Source organism: Paramisgurnus dabryanus, chromosome 5, assembly GCF_030506205.2.
Source record: "Paramisgurnus dabryanus chromosome 5, PD_genome_1.1, whole genome shotgun sequence".
NCBI classification, from domain to species: Eukaryota; Metazoa; Chordata; class Actinopteri; order Cypriniformes; family Cobitidae; genus Paramisgurnus; species Paramisgurnus dabryanus.
Window position 1 is genome coordinate 11,732,837 of NC_133341.1, and position 9,168 is coordinate 11,742,004.

Genomic DNA, 9,168 nt, shown 5'->3' on the forward strand with positions numbered 1-9,168 from the left:
AAACTTTTACTGTAAAATGCCACCTGATAATCTAGTCAGCAACTACTTCCCTATAAACATACATTCAAAATAAAATTAGACAGAGTGAATGTGTTCAAGTCCTTAATACATTTCTATTTATTTATCATATTAAAACAAATACACATAACAATGCAAAAACAGTACCACTGTGCATCTTTTCTTTAATTTTCATCAGTTCTGAACACATATCAAAGTTCCTATAAACAACTCAAAGCAAAAATAAACCTTGTGAATTTATTTCACAAAATTTGATGTTTGGAACAGAAAAGAGGCCAAAGGAAAAGGAAAAAACAAACCCAAAAAAGTTCATATTATGAACGGGAAACACATTGTAATGGTAGCTAGAGGGTGAGGACATGGAAGTAAAACCAACAGGGTTTATATTTACAACGCAAGTCCATATGATGAATAGTAACACTACTTGAGAGTAACAGATAAATGATGAACACTTTCATTAATGAAGACAACAGTAGATAGACGACGACAACGGCGATGATGATGATGAAGACAATGCAAAATGACAATGATAGTAATCCAAATAACAAGGAAGAGCGTTAAGGCAGTATAATAACTCAGAGAAGAGGTACGTTTAACAGGACTGGACGGGAAATGAATGAATGAATGAACGAATGAATAAGAAAGTCCTTATATAGCATGATCAGGTGACTAGGAACAGGTGACGGTGATTAAAAGTCATGTGGTGCAGATCTTTGAGGGAGAGTGAGTGAGGAGCCTGGTGAATCCATGGCCATTTCTCAAGGTCAAAAATACTTCCTTGGCAGGACTAGTCCTTACAAGTCACTTCCTTCAGAGGCTAGGCGAGGCTCCTCTTAAGCATTCAGAGAACACGTTAAATGGAACAGGCTAACAAGTGCACATCATTGCGTCAATGAAAGGTGTGCTTTCGGTGCTGCGCGCATAGGATTGTGGGTGATTTCAGCGCGCGAAGGATACACATATGCATCCTTTCCTGTATATGGGATATTTCTCGAATGAAGGACTCAGTCCTTGGCTGAAATTCCGAGGATCCTCGACATTGGAACAGTCTTTTGACGGACTTCGATGACGTAGCATCCTCGAAATTCTGGCTTCCGAGGATCCTTCCTTGACATTGAGAAACGGCCCATAACACACATGAAGAACCAAACAGGAAGGGTAGGAACTTCAAACCACTCTATACATGCCTTTTAACTTCCATGAGACATCTGCAAACAAAAGACCAAGAAAAAAAGCTGTTAGTTTTGAGTTCCATTGAAGCAGCGTTAAGAACCAGACTATTGATTCACTATTAATGGATCTACATAGAATAACAACTCCCAGACATCAACATAGTAGTCTTGTTCAAGATGCACCAGCGCTGCACAGACCAATCGGAATGTGACAAAGTTTTATTATAGTTATATAGATGCTTAGAAAACATAGGTGAGGATAATAACATAACAGTGAAGAATATAAAAGAACAGCAAGCCAGGAAGAAGAGGCATGTGACAAAGTACCCTGAGAGCATTTGGAGAGAATTTGACTCATTGTGCTTTTCAATTGCTCTTGCATTACTTAGATGTAATACGCAGATCGGTCTGTGCAACATTTATGCTAAGCAATTTCTTATGAACTACTGTTGATGAGTTATGGTAATATGTTTTAGACAGTTGTAAGAATGCATATTTTTTCTTACTTATCTAAACTAATGAGCAGCCTGCAACTGCGATTGACCATTTTGCAAGATGTAAACAACACTGGTCCAGAAACACTTCCTGTTTCAGTTTGTTTTTTATTTCACATATAAAGAAAATACCTTCAAGGTGTTTGTTTAACTTTTTGATTCAGTTCTATATGTTGTTTGTTCTATTTTATCCCAACATTTATGTAGTGTTAAAAAACTGAAACATGAAGTGCTTCTGGAAGTTTTTATATCTTGCAAAATGGTCTATAGTAGAGAGCAGACATTTCAAAATATAAGTCACTGTGTACTTTAGGCTTGTTTATAATTAAAAATGTAAACATTATGGGCCAGATTACCAAAATGTGGCAAATTGTCATGTGATTAACAAAAAATCCTTTAGATTATGACCAATGCAATCTACCAAGAGCAGCGCAAATAAACATTGGGTCGCAAATAAGCAGAGCTGATGCTCATCAGGTGCATGGCGACACAGGCACAACTTCACATGTAACCAGAAAAAATGTTAGGGGAAAAAATCTGAAATAATGCTGTAAACTATACATTGGAGTCAGTTGGTACATACTAGGGATGGGAAGATTCCCAAAATTCGCTCAGTGCATTGGCATAAAAAGGTAACGATGCGACACATTAGTTTAAAAACTGTTAATTGGATAGAAATTAGCTTTTTTATTGCGTTGCATCGTTTCTAACATATTTTGCATGGGTAAAAAACAGATTTATGTATAATTATAAGTAGATGTGCTATACTTTTATTATTTAGAAAGTGACCAATATTTTGAGATTGCTTTCTGCTCTCTAAACTGTTGCTTCGTCCTGCTGACTTATCACCTGCTGATGTATCACAACACTGCGGAAACCAAGGCATGTCATGAAAGTCACGTAGAAGTTGGTTTGCATGCAGCTATAAAACCCAAAGAAGTTGTCACATAGAGCATAACATTGTTAAAACAGCAACTGCTTTCTGCTCATTAAGTTCACAGCCTATCTGCTGAAAGCACCTTCCTTTGCCGGCAAGTTATTGTTTATCCCTAAGAATCATTAAATTGTTTCACTGTTAAATGTTTGAGTTGAGGTTTAAGAGGAAAACTTTTAATCTAGGCCTGTTTGTCAAATGTGTTAAAAGTCTGAAGGTACTCAAGTTAATTTATAATTTGCTGTCTGAAACACAAAAATAAATGTGTATCATATTAAAGGTGCAGTGTGTAATTTTTAGAAGGATCTCTTGACAGAAATGCAAAATAATATACAAAACTATATTATCAGGGGTGTATAAAGACCTTTTAAAATGAACAGTTATGTGTTTATTACCTTAGAACGAGACCTTTTTATCTACATACACCGAGGGTCCCCTTACATGGAAGTCACCATTTTGTGCCACCATGTTTCTACAGAACCCCTTAACGGACAAATTTTTTTACTAAGTTGTCACCGATGATTACATGTTTGTCCCGTGGCAGCTACCATAGCTTCTCTATATGTTTCAAAAGCGAGGGGTGAGCAGTGGACTAAGCCGTTGGTTGCAATTCACAACCTCACCATGAGATGCCGCTAAAATTTCCACACTGCACCTTTAAATTGCATAGCATAATATATTTTTTTCATTGCATCACACTGCATTGAATGACATCGTGCTGAACCGAATCAAAAACGGACCTCACGGCATCATATCACATCAGTATAGCTTCTTACAACGGTATAGCTGCTTCATATGCATCTTTAAAGGCAGGGTATCTGATTTGATCTAGAGACATTTTAGTTATGCTGGTGAAAAGTCTCCTCACATCCTGATAGCAATCACTGTGTTAAGTTGTTTAAATATATTTGTAGAAGTTTATGTCATCAGTGAAATGCGTAGGACCAAAAAAATTTCAACCAATCATAGATCTTGGTCCGAACGGATGTTTCCTTTTTTGTCCCTCATCCGTAAGCGTAATTTGAATGCCACCCCGCAGCCTGTTCACGCAGACACAATACGTCATCGGTGCGTTCACGTGCGCTCACCTCCTGGCTGTAAACAGAGGGGGAATGGCAAACTCTTCTGCTTCTGTGAAATATGTTTTATAACAACAACAGCAAAAACGGCCTGGATCAGCAAAGAGCAAAAACCCAAATTAACATCTGTAACTTTACTGCTTTACCACGAGATGCAAAATGCTGCAGGAGGCAAAGGGTCTGAAAGGGTCGTTGCACTGTTTATTTTGGTAAGGTAGGTACGCGATATGATTGAATTGAGATGGATTCAGATTTTCTACTTTGATGAAACATTGTGTTGCTTATGAAATTTGTGTTCGTTTATGGATTAGTTTAAACGATATAGTTACTAGGTCTACAAAACCGGAAGTGTGCTTTAACAAACTACTAATTCTGATGTAAACCAGTTGTTTATGTTGGTTATTTTGGTAAAACTACTGCAAAGTTTTCTCACTGGTGAATGAGACTTGAGATGTGACCGTCTGATCTGTGTGTGTTCATGTGTTTTGGAAGAGGCGTGACTTTGGATGGCGATTTTGAATCGAGGGTGGGATCATGATTTCATTGCTAGTCGGCTACCGTTAGCATTTTTTAAAATTAGATACCCTGCCTTTAATGTATTGCATTATAGCCTATGCATCAAGATGAACATCGCATCTGCCTTAGTTTTGGATGGGATCTGATCCAATAATACTTCGGATCGGATATCGGGTTGATCCGGACCTTCTTGCCGAATTGGGTATTGAAATAACATGGCCCGTCCAAATCCGATACTGTGCGTTACTCGTGGTTGCAAAGCAAAATCCCCAATGTGAAATTAACAGTGTTTGGTGTGTATAAATAATCCACACCCAGATGGGTGTTAAAAAACACTGAATCAGTTTTAAAGTTAATGAGATAATGAAGTGAATTTTTCCTGTCTTTAACTTTTTATCTTATTGATTAATTTCTGGAGAAAATCATACTAAAATAATGAAGAAAGCAAAAATATTAAATAAATGAAATCCCCAGAGTTAAATGAACACTTTCATCATCTCTGTGTGAAAACTAAAATTACAGCTTGCTTGCAGCGCTACATGAATGATAAGTTTAACTTCTAAAGAACTGCTGTTAATCTGGTTAATAAAGTAAGTCACTATTTTGCCGATTAGTGTTTCCTTTAGTTGGGCACTTGGGTCTTGAAGTGTAGTGTTAATCTTCTTCTGTTTATTGTGACAGTGTGTTTATATAGCACTGTTAGAGCAGAGGAAGATGAGATCAAAAGACTTAAACTGTTGATATACTAATTATTATGAAAGCATAAGTATTGTGATTTAATGATCTAACACAAAAATAATCGTTGAATATAAGCATATAATTTTATGATCTGTCAACCCTGTGAAGCTCCTGTGAAATCCAACAGTGTTGTAAAAATCCATATAACCTTAAAGGAAAATACCACAGTTTCTTAATATTTTACTATGCTCTTCTCTCAACTTAGATTAATTAATACATACCCATGCTTATTCAATGCGTGCACTTAATATTTGTACAGCGCGTCATGACTGTGTTAGCATTTAGCCTAGCCAAATTCATTCCTTAGGATCCAAACAGGGATGAATTTAGAAGCCACCAAACACTTCCATGTTTTCCCTATTTAAAGACTGTTTCATGAGTAGTAACACGAGTAAGTATGGTGGCACAAAATAAAACGTAGCGATAAAAAATTAGAACTATATTGTATGGCGGAAGAGCACTTAGTTTGGAGCACTTCGACCATACTAACTCATGTAACTACTCATGTAACAGTCTTTAAATAGGGAAAACGTGGAAGTGTTTGTGTGGTTTCTAAATTCATCCCTGTTTGGATCCTAAGGAATGAATGGGGCTAGGCTAGTCTAAATGCTAACAGATTCACGACACGCTGTACAAACATCAAGTTCACGCATTGAAAAAAGATGGGTATGTATTAATTCATGGGACTTGGAGATTTGTCAGGTTTCTCACAGGTATTGACGTCATCGCCTATAATACATAATAGTCGATCAAAAAGCCAATGGCATATCTGTCTTAAGCTATATTGTTTTATCTCTTTTTGTGTCTACAGAACCTGTAAATATAACATCAGTTTTTATTTTCGCAGTTTCTCTGCCAACTGCTTTAGTAGAGCAGAGAATTTTATGCGTTACTTTGCCCAGTCATATGTTCACTCAAAAACTGACATTATTAATAAATATTTAAGAAAACTTACATTCGTTGAACTTGTATCTCATTCTAAATGAGTTTTTTACACTTGACATAATATCCTCCTGATTTGACCATATTAAATGCAGATAATCCATCCACACGATAATGCAAAAGCACGCTATCAAGCGCTGTCAAGTGCATGCCACACCAGCAGACGGGAATATAACCCAAATCGTGTTCTGCAATATAGTGAGATAACTGAGCATCTATCTGTATACATGTTAGAAGCCCTGTTAGCACAGTTATTATTAGCAAGATATGTCCGCCATTGCACAGAATCATCAACAAAGCAGTCAGCGGCGCACAATCTTGACGTCAAACACAGTGGATAACGGCGCACACTCTGACGTCGCAAGGCAAAACTCCCGGTTTTACTCTCTACACGACACCACTGTAACCGGGGTTTCTTAAAAAGCTCACCCTGGCCAGGGTTTTCAAATATGCTCGGTTTCAGTGCCCTGATACTGCGGTTTCGTGTGGACGAACGGCCGAACCGTGTGAAAAAACTCACGGTTATAAAAATACCCGTGTGGACTAGGCCTAATAGTTTAAAACACAAACTGCCAGTGTGCTACTTTTTTTATAAGTACCTTATTTAATGCCTCTTTGGTATCCGCACGCTCTTTCCAGCCACCACCATGGTCAAAGGCAAGATGAAACCAACGGTTGGTGTAAGAATCCAAGAATTCGCTGCACCAGTAGCCCACAGGACTGTTTGCTCCTTACAGCTCCTGTTGAGAAAAAAAAGTGTAATAAACTTCTCCATTTTCTACAGACTTCTTCTGTAATGTAAATTAGTTTAGGAAAAAAACTGGAATATCAATGCTTTTAATATTAATTTAAAGGGAAAGTTCACCCAAATTTTAATATACTGTTGAAAAACTCTCATGCCATTCAAGATGTGAGTATTTTCGGTAGAACAGTAAAGATGTTTAGCTGAAACGGTGGTCCTCATCTAATACAAGTCAATGGCACGTCACTTTGGCCACGTTCACACAGCAGCAGAATACGGTTGTCAGTCCTGTATAAAAAAAATAATTAATCCATGTAATGTACTACCACTTTTAAGTATGACCTCTAATATAATATTGAAGATCAAAAGACTGGAGGCTGAACTTATTATAATTTACAATCAAACAATATTTGATTTTATACTAATCATTTAATCCTAATTTGAAGGTATTTAAATACCGGTAAGAAGGAGTGATTAGCAGGAAATGACAGGGGTAATAGCTGAATTTTTAGCATTACTCTTCATTGTCAAATAATATTTCAGGAATCATTTTAATATGCTGATTTGCTGCTCAAGAAATATTTCTGATTAAATGACAGTATAACAGTGAATACATTTATCATGTTACATAAGATTTCTATTTAATAAATTTCATGAATGTTGTTCTTTAAACTTTTTATTCATCACAGAATTTTGAAAAAAGTATCACCATTTTCACACAAATATGAAGCAGCACATTTTAAACACTGATAAATGATTCCTGAGCAGCAAATCATATGATTTGAAGGATCATGTGACACTGAAGTTCAGTGGCCCGGATCAATAGGGTCTGTGAGGCCATAGCAAGCTTGGTTTAACATTAACGATAGCTTAATAACACGAGGCACATTTTAAAAGTAAAAAGTAAATAATACTGAATAATAAAAGTAGTGAAATTCGTCAATATACATGTAATTTTACAGCTTGTCTGGCCCTCCTAACGTAAAAGCTAATACTTTTCACAACCGATCTAAGCAATAAATCAAGTTAATGAGTAAGTTACACAACATAATAAAGAAATGAATTCAATAATAGCAGTTTGGACACAGTGTTTCTTAATTAACGTTACATAATTTTAAAATCTTCAACCGTCTTCACGCCCTCTGATAACGTAAAAGTTCGCTAATACTTTTCAAAACCGATCTAAAGAGCACAAAACCATTTTAAGGCAAGGAGTACACAACATAATCAAAACATTAATACATTAATAGCACTTTGAACACACTTTGTTGATTAATTACCTTGGAAAGTCGTGTGGGGATGTAAGAGAGATCAAACTGTGGCCACCTCGATCCTCTTCAAAAATCCAGACGCGCGCTCGTTTCCACGGATACGGCCCGAATCTGCTTTGCGATTGTTGTTCCCGCCCAATAATACCCAGCCCGGTCTGGATCTGTATTGGAGCAGTACAACGGAGGTGACAGTAACGCGGGTTTGCCGGTTTGTAGACGGAACTCGCAAAATGAAACCCAGCCCGGTCTGAATCCGTATTGGAGCAGTACAACGGAGGTGACAGTAACGCGGATTTGCCGGTTTGTAGACGGACCCGCAACGGAGTCACCTGCTGTCTGGGCTGCCTGTGCCATTCCACCCTAATCCGGACTGCAAATTACATGTTAATATTATATCCACCATTTACAATCCTTCCTTTAAGGTCTGTTCTGCTTTTAACAGCTCAAAGCTATTACTCTCTGTAGCTTTCGAGTCCGTTGTAAGCTGCTACAGGTAAATTTTGCAGTTGTTTTAGTTAACTTTGCAGAGCATTTTATTGTCGGAAATGGTCCTGGGTTTTCCTATAACGATTGAACTTAGCACTCAAGAGCGCTTTCTACAAGGTAAAACGATCGCTCGCAGCTGGGTTTTAAGTGCTACTAACGAGTCGCTATCCCTTTGTCAAGTGCTGAAATGTCACTTACTGAATGACTCGTAATTGTAGCAGAAGCTTGTTTAGGCTAATGATCTTCAGCCGATGTGCACTAATATTTTTTAAAATATTATTAATTATTTTTCAATGACTTATTAAATGTTTTAATAATTTGTGCATCATGAAATATTCTTTTTTCATATTTAGTTAGGACTCGTCCCACTGCGCAATGCCTTCTGCATTTTATAATATAGTTTAGATTTTTCTTTTTATTTGTTGTTTATTATCTATGTTTATTTATTATTAAGGATTATTGCATTACCCAGTTGCGAGCGATCGTTATACGTGCATCTTTGGGAAACGCACGTAAATGAACAACGAATGTTCGTTAAGTAGCTCGTAGAAAGCGCTCTTAAGTGCTAAGTTTAATCGTTATCGGGAAACCCAGCCCTGTTCGTTTGGAATGTGACTGGCACACAGCTCTAGTCAGGACTGATTAGGCTATCCATTTATCAAGTATTGATTAATTATTTTCACTTAATCCCTTTTGCATTTTACAAAAAGTAGAATAGGCAGGCATATTCTGAATTTAATCAAAATTATGACTGTGGCGTTGAAGGAACCTTCCTT

The 9,168-nt window shown here is 37.0% G+C and overlaps 1 long non-coding RNA gene across 1 annotated transcript; it reads right to left on the bottom strand.

The window, feature by feature from the left end:
• Window positions 1-79: 79 nt before the first annotated feature.
• LOC141282235 (uncharacterized) lies at window positions 80-8,245 on the bottom strand. Its single transcript, XR_012336757.1, has 4 exons — window positions 7,916-8,245; window positions 6,759-6,923; window positions 6,493-6,633; window positions 80-1,226 (listed from the first exon to the last, which is right to left on the bottom strand). It is a non-coding gene; the product is annotated as an uncharacterized lncRNA (long non-coding RNA).
• Between the last annotated feature and the right edge of the window lie 923 nt (window positions 8,246-9,168).